Genomic DNA, 21,283 nt, shown 5'->3' with positions numbered 1-21,283 from the left:
ACTTAAAAACTAGCTATCAAGGAGACATTGATAAGTATTTACCCTCATTAACAACAGTAATCATCCATAAAGCTCTTTATCATTTGACTTCTGTGTCAGGTGGCAAAATCTCTGTCCCATTATCATCATCACCTCCATATAGGGACAGAGATGCACCAAGTGGCCCAAACAGCACAGCTACGTACAAAGCCCAAAGCCACAGCAGTCACCACGACCTTACCTTTTAGGGTAAATGTATTTTTTCTGCTTGATAAAGCTGAGGATTGTCCAAATGTTTCTGTTTAGTCATTTGCTCACATTTAACCAGAGGTCCATTTCATGACTTGTGTATTGTGTTGAAAGCTATCCAAAAGCACACGGTTCATAAAAAGAATGCATTTGAAAGACTTAGTCCGTAACACGGCTGAAATTCTGGCTATGCACAGAATTAATATCTATTGTTTTGTCTATTTTTAATATTAAAACCTATTAGCTCTCCATGAAATGGTCCTTTTGTCGCATCCATATCTCAGCATATTATTTTCTATTTATTGTAAATTATGAATGTTTCTGACTAAAACCGGATGGTAGAATAATAGTAGATTTAAAATAATTTAATTAACTTATTCAGGTTCTATAAAAAGCTAACTGTGGTAAATATAAAAAGAGCTGTTGAAGGGAGGTCTGACTAAAAATCTCCAAGCTCTCCATACTGTCTCGCTTGTCAGCCTCAAGAAGATGAGCACCAGCCCGAGATCTACAGCATGTCTGAGTTATGCAGCATGGTTTTTACTGCGTATAGATGGCTACAATCAGTGGCTCTCAACCATGGACCCTGGAGGTCTGTGGTTATAATTCCAGACAATCATTAGAGCAGCAAATCTCATCAGCCATAATCAGAAAATCCATAATCAGTTAAATGAGTGGATCTTGTCAGAATACCAGGCAGCATTTAAAAAAAAAAAAATTATATCTAAAAAATTGGGGGAAACAGCCACACCATTTTTCTCCACATTTTTTTTTCCGGCTGACCATAATCATACGTGATAAAACATGTGGGCCATTAGTGAGCGTCGACCAGATTCGAGCTACTTAGTTTGAGCGATGCATTGCTCAGCAGATCAGCAAAGCGAGATCTTGAATAATTCATCCCGGGGTCAACGTTTGCTGTGATGCAGTTGCTGTTGCTGTTATCAGCAGAAATGATCAAAAAGTCTCACACAGGGCCTTAAGAAATCTTTCTACCAAAAGTCATTTTAATCATTGTGTATTTTTTGTAAGCCACTGAACTTCGATTCTAAAATATGGACCTCAAAAAAATCTAACAAACTGGATTTTCAAGGGCTTATGTTGTATTCAAATCACAGTTTTTCCTCATCCAACAGAAGTCTGTCTCAATAAATGGAGTTCAACCCAGAAAGGGACTTTGTCTGTTTGAGGTTTGTTTTTAAAGAAAGAAAGTAGAGACAGAATTTGAATTGGGCTAATAATACTGAACTTCAAAAGCGTTAGCATTAGCAAAACTCCTCTACTGCTTTTAAACTTTTATTTGTGTGGTGACTGTTTGGAAACTCAGTACAAAAAGAAAGCAGTGACAGAGTGATAGCGTTGTTAGCACGCTGCTAGGACACCGGGCTAACAGCGCTAACGTTAGCATCTGCTTTGGAGCAACTTATTGGACAATTTTGGCAACATTAGCACCATGTTAAAGTTACACAAGCAGAAACACTACAAAATTTGGACACTTGGCTTCCTCAAAAGTATTTGAGAAAACTTAACTCTATTTGAAAAAAAAAACAAAAACCTGATTCTTAGTTTTGCAAATTAGCTAAAAAAAAAAAAAGTAGCAAAAATCTCATCCAGTTCTTGTTACCCATTACTAATAATGCATAATTTCATCTCATGAGCTGGATGAATCCCAATTTATAACTTATTCTAATTCCGGAAATATGTATTTTATTCAACTAACTCTATGCTACTTGACCTAGCCTGTGTACTACCCCTCCTAACCTCCTGAGGGCAGTATAGACCGTTGATGTTCATTAAAGCAAACTTAAGATTAAGCTTTTAGCTAATGCTTAGTAAATATTATCATTAATTCTTGATATTACCCTTAATTTGGCTTTATATTCATTTTGAGCAATTGCATTCACTATGTTTTGTATATTTAGATTGACTTGTACATTTTTGTTTTATTGTCATATTTAAAGATTAAAAAAAAACAAAACAGTTGTCTGAGTTAAATGTAAATTTAAAATCCATATTTATTTGAGGTTTTGTGCTGACCATTAGCACATCATCATCATCATCATCATCATCATCATCATAACTTCCTCAGTTCTTCAACTCAGCATCTTTTCTTTAAAGTACAGATTTTTGTTTTTCTTTCTTAGCCTTTGTTAGCTTACGTTTTAATGCGTTTGGATGTTTTTCCATTGTAGTTGCTTGTTTCTCATTACCTCCTGCTTTTGTCCAACATAAGAAAACTGGTGCTGTGTCACAAGTGCACAATGAATAAATACTTATTGATTAGCTGACTAGCTGATTGAAGAAACTAGTGCAGAAAAACATCAACACCCAGAGAAGTCTGTCTTTCCATTTCTGCCGGATTTTCTATCAAGCTTCTTTTCTCCCTGGTCGACCTTCTGCTGTCAGTGCAGCGTTTGTTGTTGTTTTTTTTTTTGTTGTTTTTTTTTTGACAAGCACAGGGGCGCAGTGAAAAATTATAAAAACCATGTGCACTCTGCCCTGCCGTGACCCGCCTGTCCTGCCTGCAGGCCCCGGGGGATTCTGGGGCAGCGCTCTGACCAGCCATCAATGTTCAAACACATAACTGCGAGCGAGCTCGACCAGGATCGCACGTCAATCAGCCTTGCCCCAGGTGGTATGAGCAATTCGCTGGTACACACACCTACACAAGCGCATGAAATAATATTTGGGCGAATAATATTTTTTTTATTGCTATATGTTCAAACGCTTTAGAGAATGCAAATGCTACTAAAAAACGTGCTAATTTACTTGCATTAGATGCGTTCAGACACATTCATCTCACGTGTAGCATGCAGAAAGTTCACGGCAAAAAGGGAAAACATAAACAGAATGTTTCATTACATAACACACACTTGAAGTTTTGAATTCAGCGCTCACGTGTGCTGCAGCCTGCTCTTCACATATTACCGCGCTAATCAAATAACTCCTGCAAATACGCTGCATTTTTCCCCCTCCAGCCTCTCTCAGACAAACAGAAAATAAAAAGCTGGCAAACTTTCTCCGTTCTGTTTCAGAGCTCATTAAAAAGTATTCACCTTGGTATAATTCGGAGCCGTAATCAGCTCTGAATAATAGAAAAGGGTCGTATTGACGCCCGTGGGCACCAGACATACTGTCTCATTTCAGAACGACACCCACCGGGCGTGCGAATGCAAAACGCGACGAGGGCCCGCATCGAACGCGCCCCCACACACACGCACACGCCCACACACCCCAACACACGCCGTCTCGCTCTGACTTCGGTTCGCCACACTTGGCTGAGAGTCACCGACACTCGCTCACAGCGTACTCCGGCTCCGGGAGGGGCAGGACCGCCTACTGTGCTCCTCGGGGGGCTAATTGTCCGGTAGCAGTCTTGCGCTTTCCTTCCCACTCTCTGACTTGTTTCCACTACTCCTAGCTGGTCTTTTGGAAGAAGTTCAGGAGTTCACACTGAGCCCAGAGGCCTGCATCCCAGTGAGGTGCCACAGGGCAGTAAAGGTTACACCTAGCTGGACTCCTATACAGAAGCAGCCCACACATCTCTTATTGGTGGGCAGGTCAGGTGGAGAGGGGATTGTGGGGGGTCTCACTTAAAGAGACATAGTGGGAGAGCAATGCTGCAGATGGGTTGGCTTTACGTTGCCTTGCAGAAGTATGAAGTGTGGTGTGAATTTACCTTAAATAAAATCGAGAGCAGTCAATTATTTTCAAACGTCACCCATATTTTCTTCCATTTTATAAATATTGCACGCATGCTAGTACTTTAAGGCACAATAGGTCAGGATTCTTTAGGACAATAGTCTCGGACCCCAGTCCTCAAGGGCCTTGGTGTCTTGCAACTGTTAGATTAATCTCTGCTTCAGCAAACCTGGCTAATTAGCAGAGCTGTGTACAGCTCGACTGTATACTAGTGAGGCAGTTTAGATGTTTAGGTTGCATTCACACCAGCTCTTGTTCGTTTAACTAGAAAGTCCGGTTCGCTTGGGAAGGTGGGAATGTGCAATCGAACTCTGACGCAAACCAGAAGAGCAAACTCTGGTCTGTCTAAAAACGTCGGTCTCTGTTCGGTTGAACTGAACTCTGATGCGGTTTGAATGCATATGCGAATGCCAAGCGACCGGAGACCGAGTAGACTGCAGAGCAGAGCATTCTGGGCAAATCCAACCAAAACAGATGCTCTAGTCTAGTGCCAGTAGGAGTAATGGCTCGTGGTCTTTAGCTAGAGACAAAATAGAAATCCTACAAATCTGACGGTACTTCATTTTTGAAGGAAGTTGCGCCCATTTCTCTCTTTGTGCCGTTTTCTTCAGTAGTTGTTGGCACAGCGTCGCCACAGGTGAAGAGGCAAACATGTTTATCAATTAGTTTGGATTGTTTGACACAAGGCCGTATGAAAGTGAACCGCACCAGCAAAAATGGAACAAACTTTAGTTCCCAATCAAACCGAGTCTATCGGACTACCAGTGAGAACACCCTACGTTCCAGAGTGTAGCGCCAGGAAAACAAGGTCCAGGAGAACTGGACCTCGAGAACTGTAGTTTGAGGATATGTTGTTGTCCAAGTCAATTTCTTTAAAAAATAAAATAAAATAAGCAGGAGACTGGACAGCAAACTAGCGAAGAAACCTTCGTCGTTTGCCCTTGAGCAAAGCATCTAACCCAACAACCTTCAATGTCTTCGGTGGCTGCAAGAAGTTCAGAGATAATGAAAGACTTAAGCTCTGGCCACTGGGCAGTTCCCAGAAGCCAAAATTAAACAGCATGGTTCAACTGTGCTGCTCCCATGAATAAATGTGCATCACTGTAAAAAATGCAAAGTAGGACGCTTCTAAAGAGGACTGTGCACACTCAGCAGGAGCAAATTCCCTTCCAGAGGATAAAATGTACACCCCATGCCCGACCAAAATACATAAAAGCCCATCATATCAGTTTGCCGAATCAGCAGTCATCAGCAAAATAAACCTGGCAGATGATGTATACTATACAGAGCAGACAGTTATTTGTTGACAGGAGCAGAAGTGAAAGGTGAGACGAATCAGATGAGAGTGGCGGGCCTGGATGCTCTAAGCCCGGGTCTATTAGAGTCTGATTGCACGCATTAAGAGAGAGAGAGAACGAGAGCGGAGCGATACAAGAAGTGTGCATGCGGCTCCTTCAGCCAGACTCTGCATTAACCACCGCCTGCTCCCTACTTTGCTGAACACACAGGCTGATCGATAGCAATGAGTAAGGGGGGGTGGGGGTGGTGGGGGGGTAGCGTGTGCGGGGGACGAGGGGCGAGCAGGAGTGGAAAGAGACTCCAGCTTTACGGGAAGATAAGCCCGGATCGATCGCTAGACAAGGCCTGCCGCTGCGAGGACGGGGAGGACCGAGGAATGCAAGATGCGGCAGATTCACACCCGTTCACCTCATCAGGCCCGGCTGATGGGAACTCTGTGTGTGTTGGTGTGTGCAGATGCTCAGACAGCACATGAAGAAGGAAACACGCACTGCTCTGGGTTTTTATTTTCAAGCTAGTTACCGGTTTCAAGGTTGTTGTTGTTATTTTTTTTTAAAAGTGCTAGTTTCAAAATCGCAGAGAATTTTGCAGCACGGCGTTCCAACAGTTCAAAGTCCTTTCGGGTGGGATAGTCAGAAAATTGCTGAAGTAAATGGAGTTTGTATGTAGAGTAAGTATAGTGCAAGGCAGCACTGCCCTCCACCAATAGGTTCCTGCACACTGCTGGTCAACTGGCTGACAAAGTCTGCCACTTGGAAATATCTTTGGTTGAAGCATCGACAGTCATGAAGTGAAAACTGAACACATGGATATATCTTCAAACGACGGATATTTGAGAGGATTTAAAGTCTGAGGCGAACAAAACTTCTCATTTTAAACATGTCACTGCTGTGGAAGTATGTCTCTGTTTTGCAACTGGTAGCTACGATGGTCCATTAGGGCCACTGTAGATTAAAAATAAAAACAAGTAAGAGGCGTACATTTCCGCCACAAAACTTCACATTTTGAGATTAATCTCAGAAAATGACTAGATGAAGCTTCTGAGCTTGAAAAGTCGAAAATTCGCAAGAAAAATTCTCATACCTGAGTAAAAGCATGAAAACGCAATAAGATTATTAAAACTGCAAGATTAGAATTATTTGATCCCATTACAAAGAAATGTTACTTTTCTGTCTTAAATAAATGTAATTACATCAGATTTGTTATGAATTTTCTTTGCTTAAACTGCAATACTTTCCTCGAAGGTGACGAAACTTTGAGAATCTCGTACCAGCCACACCAAACTCGCTCCTTTTTGCAGCTGAAAGGTTTTTAATTTTTCTTGACAATAAAAAAGCATTTCATGAACTAAAAAAAATACGAGAAGCTGACGTCAAAGTTGGATGAGCCGGAATTTAAAAGTGTGCGTTACAGACATAGTTCAACACACGAGCACATGTATGTCTAAAGCTGCAGTATTGTTTCTGGCCGCCGTTTCGCACCTGATCCCAGATTAGATTAGGACAAAAAATAACATCAGATGGCGTCAAATGACATTTTAGGTAATTGGGGGCAGAAATGAATGCAAACGACGGATTTACCACCAAAAACAAACAATCAAAAACGCTGGCTCTGCATTAACACAATGAACTGAACAGTAAAAAAAAACAGCCCCTTGCTTCGCTGCAGTAAATAAAGCCGCCGTTTATTGTTTTTGCTTCAATGTAATCAGCTTGTAGTTCATGTACTGTATATGTCAGCGTGCTTTCAGTGAATTAACACTGCTGCTGCTGCGGCTGCTGCTGGGCGGATGGATGCTCGCATGTCGAAGCAACGCATTTATCAGCGCCTCGCTGACACCTGCCACACTGCCGTGATAACCTGCATCTCTGTCTTTCTCGCTTTTTCTCTCTCTTGATCTCCATGCCTTCGCTGTCACCCTCTCCTCCCCGGCAATGTTTCACACACACACACACACGCACACACCCACACCCCCACACACACACACACACACACACACATTCCGATGAGCTCCCACCTCGTGTGTGATGGCACCCTGTCAGAGAAAAACCATTTATGATCAGCAACTAATATCCTCCCAGAGATAAACACGTTCTCTGAGACAGAACCGCAATTATTAGAGAGAAGGAGGGATAAGTGTGGAAGAGAAGCACACACTCGGAGGAAGAAAGTGGAGGTTTAGAGAAAAGGGAAGAAGAATGCAGCCCGGAGCTGTTTTTTCACAGCTTTGTGACTCGGTGTGCATGCGTGTGTGTGTGTGTTGTTCTGCCGTTGTCACCAAACACGCGGGTGTTTGTCTGCACGTCCCTCTTCACTTTGGCACGTCTCGGTATTCTCCGCACATTCGCCGGCATACAAATGACTTTTTTTATCAGAGGCAATTTACTTCAGTCTGCTGGAGCTCCCGGTCGCTCGATCAGGCAGACAACTAATCGTACATGAGAGAGCGCTTCATCACACACTTCAAAAAAAAAAAAAAGAAAAAAAAGAGGGGAGCCACCCACTAACTAACACACACTGAGAGACAAAACGGTGGTGTTTTTTTTTTTTGTTTTTTTTTTTTTTGAACGCATGTGTTTGGGTCAGGAGGCAATAGGAACGCAATGGGAGATTTGAAGGGGAGCGGCAAAAGCTAAAGAGGCGGATTAGCAGCTAGCCACAAATAATCCTTATCAGATATGAAGCCTGACCTGCCGATTCCGATTTTGGCCGATAACCAAAAGAAAGTCGCCGAGTTGGCAACATTGGGGCAACTATTGTTAACTGCAAACGTGCAGACATGAGCTGGTGGGCGGGTCTCTCAGTCAGTTTCTCTCTTTGTCAGACAGCAGGGAAACAGAGGACTTGATTTTTAAACCTTTCCTGTAGTTGACTTGTCGATAAATTAGCGCACCCCCTATGTTTTACTGTGGACTATCATCTCCGCTGTTCGGACTTTGAGCTGTTAGCATGTCATAACACTGGGCCAGACTTGAGAAATGGCTGCTGCCCAGGGCACCATTTCTTTTGGGGTGGCAAAGATTTTTTGTTTTTTATTCCCTTTTATTTTTGAATGAATGTTTTGCAAACATTGTGCTTCGTATTAAACTCATAAGGCCAAATAAAGTGAGTTGTAATATTTTGCGATTTTTACTAATATAAACATTATTCAATTATTTCAATTTTTTGTAAACAAAATTGGGGTAATTAGCAATATATTACTGTAAAACTCATAATTCCAACCCTAATTCACTTAACTAGGACTAGAAACTTGTAATTATCACTTTAGAACTCATACGTACAACTTTAATTTTGTAATTACAACTTTAAGAACTTGTAATTACACTTACATTTTGTAATAATGGCATTAAAATCTTGTAATTATCGCTTTAAAAACTTGTAATTGTGTCTTTAAAACTTGTAATTGTGACTTTTATTCTTGTAATCATGACTTCCTGTTTGTTCCACAAGTGTCTGATCAAAGACAGAGAGACATGTAAGAATACACACCACACAATAATGCAGTTGTAAAGTAATACAATGGGGGAAAGTTGAAGGCCTGTAAATGATTTTGCCAGGCGCTGCGCTGTTTGTGATTGGCTGAACCAAACCGGCTCAGAGTCCAGGTCACATCAATCTCACTCTTTATTAGAGGCCGAAATGAAATCTTTAACCATTCCAAGGGCCACTTTACACCAGAAAGTAATCAGAAATGGAGAGAGTGGTGCTACATTTTCATTTGCTCCCACCGGGCGTCTCCCCCCCGCCGCCGCCGCCGCATTACGGGGAGCTTCAACAGTCAGAAATCACAGAATATGAACCGCGCCGAAAACTGTAACAAATGACTTGTGGGCGCATTCCGATTTCACCTTTGGATCATGATAGAGAGCGTGTCGACTTTTATTTCCAGCGAACCCAAACTTTGATTTAGTGCCTCGGATTACGTTGTGGTCTTACAGGTGAAATAAGAAAGAGGGCGATGGGGAGGGACCACTGCCTTTCTCTTCTAATCACTAAAACTCTCCGAGAATCAGAAGTGAGCAGCCAGAATTCCCCCCCCACACACATCCCCGTCCCCTCACACACACACACACACACACACACATGCACACCCCCCCCACCCAATAACCTTCAGCATCATCTTCTACCCTAACAAAACACTCTGAAATCTGAAATCCAATATCCGACCCGAATCCAACCTCCCTCTCTCTTTTTGGTTCCCATTTTTGCTCTCCTCTTATCTCATGAATGGCTCGTCGTAGATCTCTGCTCGCTCTTTGTCTCGCTGCAGATTCATTTCTTTTTGGGAGTTCCTGAAAATGATTATAATTTTCACATCCCTATTTGACAGCCCTCTCTCCACCCCCCCACTCATATTCACTTTCTTACATCTTCCTCTCTGTCATGTTGAATGCCCCCAGCATCCCCTCCTCCCTGTGCTGTTTGCTGAGGAAGGTTTCAGAGGAGAGAAGAAAACATGTTTCTGTTTCTCTTCTCCTCCCTTTGTTCTGTTTTTTTTTTTTTTTTTGCCTTTCTTCTTTTCTTACTTGTTTTTCGCCTCCTCCCTGGTGCGCCTCCGTGCTTCCCTTTCAATCTCCTCTCGGTTGTTTTTTTTCGTTCTCTTTCTTCGTGTTCGCCGCGGAGTTCTCCTTCGTGAGTGTTGAACAGCGACACTCGACTCAGACGAAGGTCACATTGGCCTGCAGGAGACAAAAGAAGAGAGAAGAGGTCGGGGATGATGAGTGAAGTTTGTTCGCATGGAAGGTGAGACTGACAGGGCATCTTTAAGTGTTCTGATGTCCAAAGAAAGACATTTATATATACATATATACAGTATATATATATAAAAAACAAAGATTCAGTTTGGATAAATCTATAATTCGGAGATATTAAAACCTCTGATCCATCCAAAACTTGGGACAGGACATCTAAAATCTCCCAAAACTGTATCTGAATATCTATTCCTGTAACCATGGCAATGAAGGTCAGCTTTTTATCCCTTAGCGCAAGCCTAAAGTAAACCTTTCTTCTTGCCATCACCAAAATGTAACCTAGACTGCATGTTTACAATACTGGGCGACGATGAAGTGCAGGTTTTAAAGTAATATTGGAGCTATTCTTCTGTGCTTTGTGATTCTCCCGACAGGCATCCTTTGAGGGTTTGTTTGTTTTTTTTAGCTGAAGAGAGGCTGGAATTGAGATCAAGATCAAGATTTTAGATATACTGTATATATATATTTATTTTGTAAAGATTTGCACTTAAATATGACAGATGCTAAAACAGCTATTGGACTTTTGCATGGCAGCATTAGCCATCTGCAGAGCATCTATCCAGATGCTGTGCACATCATAGCGGGGGACTTCAACCATGCAGACTTGAAGACGGCGCTCCCCAAGTTCCACCAGCATGTAAGTGTGCTACAAGAGAGGCTAGCACTCTGGACAAAGTCTACTCCAACATCAAGCTAGGCTACAGGGCTAGACCACTTCCTCACCTGGGTCAGTCGGATCACCTGTCCCTGCATTTAATTCCTGCTTATGCCCCGCTCAGGAAAACTGCTCCAACCATCACCAAAACCATCAAATCCTGACCCGAGAATGCGACACAGCAGCTGCAGGACTGTTTCGACAGGACAAACTGGGATGTTTTTGAACATCAGGACCTGGAGGTTTTTACAGACAGTGTACTGTGCTACATCAAGAACTGTATTGACACTGTAGCTGTGGATAAACGCATCCGGGTCTTCCCAAACCAGAAGCCCTGGATGACTCAGGAGGTCCAGCGACTGCTAAAGACCAGGAATACCGCCTTCAGGTCTGGGGACAGGACCGTCTACAGTACAGCCCGAGCTAACTTGAAGAGCGGCATCAGAATGGCTAAGTCTGACTACAGGAGGAGGATAGAGGGCTACCTTGACAGCAACAACAGCAGGCAGGTGTGGCAGGGAATCCAGCATCTCACCAACTACAGGACCAACCTTGCAGCTGCGGAAGGCGACGCCACACTGGCAGAGGAGCTGAACCTCTTCTTTGCCTGCTTTGAGGTGAAGCCAACAGAGGCAGCCACACTACACCAAGCGATACACAACACCACACCCCTCGTTGTAGAGGAGCACGAGGTGATGTGCACACTGCGGGCTGTCAACCCAAGGAAGGCTGCTGGACCTGATGGCGTCTCTGGACGTGTCCTGAAAGACTGCGCCGATCAGCTGGCTGGAGTCTTCACCAGGATCTTCAACCAGTCCCTAGCCCTGTCTACAGTCCCATCCTGCCTGAAATCTTCCACCATAGTCCCCATACCCAAGAAACCTCACATCTCTTGCCTCAATGACTACCGGCCAGTGGCACTAACCCCTGTGGTGACGAAGTGTTTTGAAAAACTGGTCCGGGGTCACATCACAGCACTTCTCCCTCCTGGCTTTGACCCCCACCAGTTCGCCTACAGAGCCAATAGATCCACAGAGGACGCTGTGATCACAGCCCTCCATGCTGCTCTGTCACATCTGGAGCAACAGGGGGGCTATGTGCGGATGCTCTTTGTAGACTACAGCTCTGCTTTTAATACCATCCTCCCTCACAGACTGGTGGACAAATTGACGGACCTGGGCCTCCCTCACTCCACCTGCATGTGGATTCTGAGCTTCCTGACCAACCGACAGCAGAGAGTTAGGGTGGGAAAACATACATCCACTGCCCTCAGCCTTAGTACTGGCTCTCCACAGGGCTGTGTGCTGAGCCCCCTGCTCTATTGTCTGTACACATACGACTGCACCTCTGCCCACCACAGCAACACCATCATCAAGTTTGCTGATGACACCACAGTGGTGGGGCTCATCTCAGGAGGCGACGAGTCCGCCTACAGGGGTGAGGTGGAGCGGCTGTTGGTGTGGTGCAGGGAGAACAATCTGCTCCTCAACAACTCAAAGACAAAAGAACTCATAATAGATTACAGGAGGAATAAAACGGACATTACACCACTAACCATTGGGGGAAAATGTGTGGAGAGGGTAGCTGATTTCCGTTTCCTGGGGGTCCACATTGAGCAGGGCCTCACATGGAACATGAACACCTTCGAGCTGATAAAAAAGGCCCAGCAAAGACTGTACTTCCTGAGGGTTCTCAGGAGGAACAACATCAAGGAGAAGCTGCTGGTGTCCTTCTACAAGTGCTCCATAGAGAGCATACTGACCTACTGTATCTGCGTATGGTTTAACAGCAGCACTACGGCTCAAAGGAAAGCTCTCCAAAGGGTTGTGAATACAGCCCAAAAAATCACTGGCTGCCCTCTCCCCTCACTGGAGGACCTGCACAGCGACCGCTGTCTAAGAAAAGCACAACACATCACAAAGGACACTTCTCACCCCGGACATTCTCTGTTCACACTGCTGCCTTCAGGCAGAAGATACAGAGCAACCAGAACAAGAACCAACCGTCTCAGAGACAGTTTTTACCCGACAGCAAAAACAAAACTAAATGCAATCAAAAACAACCATTAATCATCATAAATGATGTATGTGAGAATGTGGCTGTTCTTATTTATTAGTTGTTTTTTTTGTTGTTGTTTTTTTACCAGTTATTTGTTAATTCTTACATTGTGTGTGAATTGTGAGACAGTTATTTTTTGTTTTTAAGCTTATGCACTGACTGATGGCACCTTTTGAATTTCGTTGTCCTTGTGACAATGACAATAAAGATTTATCTTATCTTATCTTATGTCAAAAGTTAGCTAGCTAGCGTCTATCACCTTTGCTAGCTAATCACCTTGTTCCTGCATCAAAGTTTTAAACTTTTCACAGCTTTGCTAACAAAGAGGATGGACAAAATCTAAAAGGTTGGTGGGCAGTGTCCTCTAAATTGTAGTTTTTAGCAACGTGTCTGTTTTTTGTTTTTATCGGAGCGCCGAGGGCCCGGCAGAAGCTGTCAGTAACATATGGGCCGGTTGGAGGAGCACAGAGTGATTCCACAAAGGCAGCGCCGAATCCTCTGACACTGTCGTACTTCATCCTCCGCTGTAATGAACCAGACACTGGAAACGCACAGAGCCTCTGGTCACCGTGTTTCACTTTATCGACTGTAACAGTTGTGTGACGTTAATCAAACCTCATTGATTCGAGCACATGCACCCTTCACTCAAACGCGCGTGCCGACTCAAACTAAAACACGCAACAACAACCAAAAAAAACACAAAAACCTTGGCGTAACTTCAACTCAACAATAAAAAGCTTTTAGAGACTTGTCTTTTAGGAGTTTCAAGTGAAAAAACATTGAAAACCTTGTGGAAACATTTGAAAAGTCAAGACAACTACTTTTCAAGCTTTAAACTTAATCCTTTTACGCAACCCTGTAAGCTTTTTTTTAAAACACAAAAGTCAATTTAATATCACTTGTGGAAGAATCTGCTCCATCTAGGAAGGTTAATTTAATCTCTCTGGCTTTCACTGGCTGGTGAATATCTCTTCTTACTTTTATATCCTTTACTAAAGTCTGAGTACATCAAAGACCCCAGATAGCCGGCCCTGTCCTAAAGACTGTTACGCAAAAGTCTAAAACTCTCTTTGACAGCAGGTCCTTAAAAATACAGTTAGGTCATGCTCTGGAAAGTGAATTTCAGCTTAATGTGGAACCTCGTGCTTCTGAGTAAGTCACCATATTAGGACACGTGTAAGTGTGTGTGTGTGTGTGTGCTGGCAGCGTCTGGTAGAATGTTTAACCCCTGCGATGAGTCCCAGCGCGTCTGCCGAAGCCGAAACGGCAGCAGGAACAAGAAATACGCTTAGAGAAGGAGGTGAGGGAGAGAAATATGTGTCCAAAATGAAATATGTGGCTGCTGTCAGCGCTTCGGTTACCTATCGAGTCGGATGAAGTCAGACACAAGTATGTGACAGCGCAGCAGTGCTCTGGTGGATTTTTCAGAAATAAGTAAGTCGTCCAGACCTCAACTTTCCATTGGCTTTCTCCAGAACGGATCAGCAGCCAAAAAGCTCTGCTCACCGCCTCTAAAAACCCATAAATATGCGCAGGCATCCACACAGCATGCATGTGGGAAGGAGTCACAAACACAGGCCTTCTGCAGCTTTCATCGACTTAAATGTAAGACTTTTTAAGACCCTTTAATACCATTATAAATAAAATTTAATACCTACATCGCAACAAATGTTATATCTATCCATCTATCTATCTATCTATATATATGTATATACAGTACAGACCAAAAGTTTGGACACACCTTTTAATTCAATGAGTTTCCTTTATTTTCATGACTATTGACATTGTAGATTCACACTGAAGGCATTAAAACTATGAATAACACATGTGGAAATATGCACTAAACAAAAAAGTGTAAAACAACTGAAAATACCCCTTATATTCTAGTTTCTTCAAAGTAGCAACCTTTTGCTGTGATTACTGCTTTGCACACACTCTGTATTTTCTTGATGAGCTTCAAGAGGTAGTCACCTGAAATGGTTTTCACTTCATAGGTGTACCCTGTCAGGTTAATAAGTGGGATTTCTTGCCTTATAAATAGTCATGAAAATAAAGAAAACCCATTGAATTAGAAGGTGTGTCCAAACCTTTGGTCTGTACTCTATATGTAAAAATATATATATATTTCTATTGTAAAGATTTGCACTTACCTATGAAACAAAAAAAGTTATCTAGCTAGCATGTCTATCACCTTTGCGTCCAAAATGAACTAGCTACTAGCAGCTAGTTACCTATAGCTATCACCTGTGCTATCTAACGAAGTTGTATTAGCAGCTAATTACCTGTAGCTATGACCTGTGCTAGCTAACCAAGTTGTATTAGCAGCTAATTACCTGTAGCTATGACCTGTGCTTGCTAACCAAGTTGTATTAGCAGCTAATTACCTGTAGCTATCACCTGTGCTAGCTAACCAAGTTGTATTAGCAGCTAATTACCTGTAGCTATGACCTGTGCTAGCTAACCAAGTTGTATTAGCAGCTAATTACCTATAGCTATCACCTGTGCTAGCTAACCAAGTTGTATTAGCAGCTAATCACCTGTAGCTATGACCTGTGCAAGCTAACAAGCTAGCAAAGTTGTATTTGCAGCTAGTTACCTGTAGCTGCAACCGCCTCAACTCACAAAGCGCAATTTACATGTCTGTGTGCGACTCAAACTTTTGCCTGACAGAAAAGTCCTGCGGGGAAAAATAAAACCCGCAGTATATGTGAGATTAGTCTCCCATAGTCAATGTGAGACCCGTACTATTTTAAGACATGCTATTAAAATATTTCAGGCCAAATTAAATGCTTTTAAAATGAATTTAAGACATTTTAAATGGTAAATGGCCTGTACTTGTTTATCAAGTATGAGAGAACCCCACAGCGGCTCACACATAGGCACCAGAACAGGGGGGCCAGGGTCCATTGCTTATATGCAGACAGAGGTACAGATAAAACCTGCAGCATTGACATCTGGACCAAATCTTAAGGCTCCAGCTCATAACAGTCGCCCAAAGGTTTACGCACATGCGGCAGCTTCGGGTCGGGTTGGGATCGTGAACCGGTCTGACATCTGAAAAAAAAAAGGCTTTGACTGATCTGGTCCAGGTCTGAACCAATTTTGCCTAAAAATGAAATGACATTTCTGTATTTGTCACCATTTATAGAACTGTGACGATGTTTTCTTTCTAATGGCGTTGGGGTGAAAAAAAAGCAACCCGACTTGTCATATATTGACGAATCGGACGGTCCGTCCTCGTCACATATTGACACGCAGGGTACCCCTTTCGCGTCAACATGTGACGCTGAACTGAAGAACTGACGGGTCACCCGGTTGGACAACTGTTTCACCCGCTACTGGTGCGTTCACACCAATGATGTAATGATGACAAAACCTTCATACAAACACGGTGTTTTAATACCCATCCATCCATCCATTTTCTGTTCACCCTTGTCCCTAATGGGGTCGGGAGGGTTGCTGATGCCTATCTCCAGCTACGTTCCAGGCGAGAGGCGGGGTTCACCCTGGACAGGTCGCCAGTCTGTCACAGGGCAACACAGATACATACAGGACAAACAATCATGCACACACACACTCACACCTAGGGAGAATTTAGAGAGACCAATTAACCTGACAGTCATGTTTTTGGACTGTGGGAGGAAGCCGGAGTACCAGGAGAGAACCCACCATGCACAGGGAGAACATGCAAACTCCATGCAGAAAGTGTTTTTTATACCATCGATCTGTATTCAGCTGTTCTCAGGTCGGCTGCAGGCATTTATCCTCTTTTACATTTTTCCTGACTCCAGTTTTGAAAATGGAATAAAGTCCATTCCGCCGTCTAAAGCTGCCTTCTGCATGTTCCCCACTGACAACTATTAAAACATTTTTTCTGATTATTTTCCACCAAATCTCTATGACCGCATTTAATAGCAAACAATCATCAAATGTAGCCAGATCGTGGCGCATGGTATAGACCCTAAAACGTTGTCCTCCAGGTAAGGGATGTTTACTGTTTACTTCGGGACAAATTGCGACAAAACCCACTGTATTGATTGACAGGCGCCATCATATCGATTGAACAAGTGCGCGCGCCTGACATTCAAAGTGCGTAACAGAGGTGACGAAAACACCCTATGCCCCCCAACCTCAAAAATGAACCCGGCGCCGCAGGGTTCACACTACATCCAGTCGTTCACATTTTAAGGCCTTAATTTTAGATACATAGGACTAATGTAAGCATGTGTGTGTGGCCACCCTGAAATAGACAGGCGGGGAGAACGGATGAGCGGCAGAAAAACAGGACTGGTTAAAAAGCAGGACACCTGCACACACACACGCCTAACGCACACACACACCTCCAGCTGCTGGCTGCCTGCGTGTTTGACAGGCGACGAGCTGAGTGGCTGCGTGGACGCCAGCCAAACGCTCGCGAATCACCAATGACTAACAGTGCAAAGCGGCACTCTCTGAGCCAATCACCTGCATGCTCGTTGTAAACAAATACTGTAAATTGAGAGTGGATGCGTCGCACGGCCACGCCGAGCTCCCCGCACCTGAATCCGTTTGTGCAGCCGTTATGCGTGGCCCTCTCTATCAAGCCCAATTGTCAAAGCCCGGCGCCTTTAATTGCCTCACAGCAAATTTGACATTGTCCACGCTGACTGCGCCCTGATGAGAGGAAGAAAAGCGGAGCGGCGCTGGATCCACCACTTCCTCCAATCAGCAAAAGACAAGAGGGCCCCCCGCCCCCGACGCCACGCTCCGTTTGATCGCCCGCGCAAGTCAACGCCAACCAACGCAACGGGGGACGCTAATCTCAAGCAAAGACGGGCCTCTGAGCGCGTGCCAGCCTGGTAAGACCGATCGCGAATGTTTCTGCGTGCCGGGCCGTGGCGGCTCCAATCAGTGGCACAATTGGAAGAGGCACGCGGCAATGAAGTCCAGCAACACGCCTGCCAGTCTCATTTAGAGGCCAGCAGTCTTCCAAGATCCGACTGAAGAAACACACGCACGCACTAGCAGGCGCGTACAGCAGAGGGGAACACACTCCATCTCGGTGAACATCTGGTGGAGGTCAGCCGGCTGCCAGCGGCCTCCGCCGGGCCGCACAAAGCAACAAAAATGAGAACCGGGAGATGAAAAAGATCTCGAGGCTCAAAAGCTGGACTTCAGAATGGATGTTTCCTCCAGAGTGATTGGACTGTAAGTGCAGCTCATCATTCACGCGCCGCGACTTGCAGGCTAAAATTAGGGTGGTCCTCGTTCGCCGAGGCCGATATCAGCATGACTGGCTGACAGCGTCGATTCATACCGACATCCCTCCGGGGACTTGTCAATAGTCAGTTGAAGGAAGTATCAGTTATTCATTGCGGACCAGACACGACTGATAAACAGCAGACAGCGCAACATTTCTCTCCTTCCCGCTCCGCTCCGTATGGGACATGTCATGTCTGCTCGGTTGCTATTCCTGGTCGAAGACAGACAGACTCGTGTCCACGTTTTGCCACGTTACACCCACAGACTGCAATAAATTTTTTATGGGGATTTGATGTAATAGACTGGAAACAAAGTGGTGGCCACTTGTGAAGAGAAGACAAGTGATTGCTTGCTTTATATATATATTTGCAAATAAAAGTTTGAAAAGTCTGTTGGGAATTTGTTTTCAATAGCTTGAAGAACAAACTTTTATTGCAATTATAGCTCTGAGTATTGGTTTTTGCAATCCTTTCTAGGCTGAAAGATGTCATTGACTTTGTTTTTTTTTTCCATTTGTTCTGCTGCCCTTTGAAAAACCTGTTTCCCCTCCTCGCCTGTGGTGGCGCTACACCAAAACCCACTGAAGGAAGCGACACAAAAACTTCTGAAAAAATCCAAAAATCATCATATGAAAATTGTTAACTTTTTTTTTTAGGTAATCTTTGTCTGATATTACAATTATTTGATGATCTGAAACATAAGTTTAACAACGAATAAAGGGCAAATACAAAGAAAGCTGTGAGTGAAATACTTCTTTGCTGCATTGTTTTCTAGAACTTAAGACATTAAAGTACTAAACAAAACAGGACAAAGAAAAATGTCGAGCTGCTTGAAAGTGATGCAAAACATCGTCTTCTTTCTCTCCCTTTAGATCATCCTTCAGATGAACCGCTTTTTGGAGCTCAAAACAAAACCTCCTGCCGATTTTGCTTCACCACAACACTACCAGCAGCAGAGAAGAGGACGGACTTCTCCAGCTCTAGACTTTGCATCTCCGGCCCATAACACAGATGCTGCCGCAGCCAGCCAGTTGTTCGTATCCACCGAGTTTCTGGCACGAGGCGTACGGTTGGTTTCTAGTCCTATTGTCTCTGTGAAATAATAATAATAATAAAATGTTGGTGTTGACAGAGAAAGAAAGTGATTGTGATTTGAATTTTTTTCCTTCTTCTTCTGTGAAGTAGGACTCTTTTACTATCATCCACTCATTTCCTGTGTGAAGAGAAGCGCCTGCGTCATTGCTTCTGGCATCTGATATTGGCTGGAGCCGAGGAGCTGTGATTATTATTCTCGCTGTGCCAGAACCCACAGGAGCCCCGGTGGACACAAAATACCGAGCAGCACCTGGTGCGCCAGCTAAACTGAAGAAGAGACGCACGGGCGAAGAAAAGACCCCCCCATTTCCTCACGTTCACCCGCAGCACAGACCCGATTGCTTTGTATTAGGGCCAAATGAAAGTGAAAGGGGACGGAATCTTACTATGATGCCGGAAGGGTTGTTTCTCTTAAAACAAGTGTGTTTTCTAAGGGAGAGCTGTGAAAAAATGAGTCTCCGGGCTGAGAGGTGGGACACGCCGATGTGTGCATGTGTGTGTTTTAAGAAACATCGGTTTCCATAAGTAGGAGGATGAGGCAGCAAAGCACCGGCTCCAGCCTCAGACCCTATCGCAATATTGCCCTGGGCGGTTGGGAGATTCGTCCCAATATTTGTCTCATAAAGAGCAAAGCCAAACAAATCTCTCCTGCTCCGGTACCCTGTGATAAAACCCATCGTCTTACACACACACACAAGGGTCTTTTTCCTGGCTCACCTCCACTCCTGGACTTTAGCTTTTCCCTCTGCACGCACTTTAGCACGGTCAGATCAAGACTCAAATTTGAAATCTGTGTGGGCAACGCTGTGCGTCATTTTCATGCAGAACTCTCAAAAGTAGGCTAAAAAGGCTTTTGGATGAACCAACATTGGTTCTCACAAGCTACGTTTCCTTTACACGTGTCCACAAAACTTTGTTGATTTTCCACTAATGTCAAACGACCCCACAACTGCACAACTGCAGTGTTTCCTTTAAATGAGAAACAAAATTAAAATCACATGAATAGGTTTGCTCACTTGATAAGTCATTAAAAATCCTCCTCCTACCACTTCCTGTTCGTTTTCTTTGTCGTTTCTGCCAGTAGTAATGTCCGGTTGCTGATCATGTGACTCGTGATGCAAAAAAAGTGTTTCCATTGCAGTTTTGTTTATAAGTTATTAGAACTTAGAACTTGTAAGTTAGTTTTGTCTTGTGTCTTGCACAAAAAAACACTTGGTAAGATGTTTGTGCTTACTGACTGCTCATGCTGCTCCGCAGGTCCCCACTTCCAAAAATATCCACAATATTCCTTTAAATAAAGGAATAGAGAAAAAAAAATATTACCAGTGCTGATCTTGCACTGGATAATGAACTCGGATTATCATGTAAGATATGAACAAAATATCTAAAAGACTGGATAATCTGATGTATCATCAGTAGCACCTACAGAGACACAGTAGGCGTCTCAGTGCTTTTCTGCCTCTCATCTCTGTTGAGGGAAAACGTCTTTATAATCAGACATACCTTAATATTCACAGGTGGAAAAAAAAAGAAAAAGGAAGAACTCAGAAAGGAAGAAGTTAGTTTTCTTCTTTTTAATTGCGCAGCGTTGTGGCTGCGCCCTCAGGAGACGACGGAGTTCTTTGCACCTCCCTGAAGGAGGCCGTCGCCCACTACGGGCGGTGAGGGTCATTTCAGCTCCTGCGTGGGCCCTGCAAAGAACAACCAGCGCCAGTCGCCGAATGAGCAAGCTGGAGGGGGGGGAGAAAGAAAAACAAGAACCGCCTGTGAGCGCAGCCCGTCATTTCGCAGACTCATTCAAGGTCAAAGTGACTGTGATTTTTCTTCCTCTCCTCCTGTATAATAACCAGAGGCAGGGATATCCTGTTTCATTAGCTTTCCGCGCACACACACACGCCGCGCTCCCGCTGCCTGTCCGACTAAACGCGGCCGGCTGAGGGTCAGCGCTGCAGCTGAAATAGCAAAGAAGCAGAGAGCTCCACATGGCTGGAGGATTACTGATGGAGGGAGGGTTGTGTGTGTGTGTGTGTGTGTGTGTGTGTGTGTGGCGGCGGTCATAAAAGACCTAATATACCTTTTCATGATAATTGTGTTGTACTTTCCTTTGTTTGTATCTGGACTGTTTAAAAACTTAGCTTTTCGGTTAATTCAGGAGCATTTAGAGAAAGGTCAGTTGAGCCGCACTGTCCATACCAAATAAGTTCAAATGAAGTTTATTCTACATTGGGCTGTTATAATTGCCCTGGCTGAACAAA

At 44.0% G+C, this 21,283-nt stretch overlaps 1 protein-coding gene across 2 annotated transcripts in view; it reads right to left on the bottom strand.

Annotated features, from left to right (window-relative positions):
- Positions 1-21,283, bottom strand: part of sema4c (sema domain, immunoglobulin domain (Ig), transmembrane domain (TM) and short cytoplasmic domain, (semaphorin) 4C) — a 130,043-nt gene that overhangs the window by 72,995 nt on the left and 35,765 nt on the right. The window contains exon 2 of one of the 2 annotated variants that reach the window (XM_032578339.1): positions 9,739-9,908. The gene's annotated coding sequence lies outside the window, so the exon portion shown is untranslated. The remainder of the gene's footprint in view (positions 1-9,738; positions 9,909-21,283) is intronic. The other variant, XM_032578338.1, reaches the window with a different exon arrangement.

The sequence above is a fragment of the Xiphophorus hellerii genome, chromosome 12, assembly GCF_003331165.1.
Source record: "Xiphophorus hellerii strain 12219 chromosome 12, Xiphophorus_hellerii-4.1, whole genome shotgun sequence".
NCBI lineage: Eukaryota > Metazoa > Chordata > Actinopteri > Cyprinodontiformes > Poeciliidae > Xiphophorus > Xiphophorus hellerii.
The sequence above is the reverse complement of the archived record's forward strand: the minus strand, read 5'-3'. Positions and strand labels throughout refer to the sequence as shown.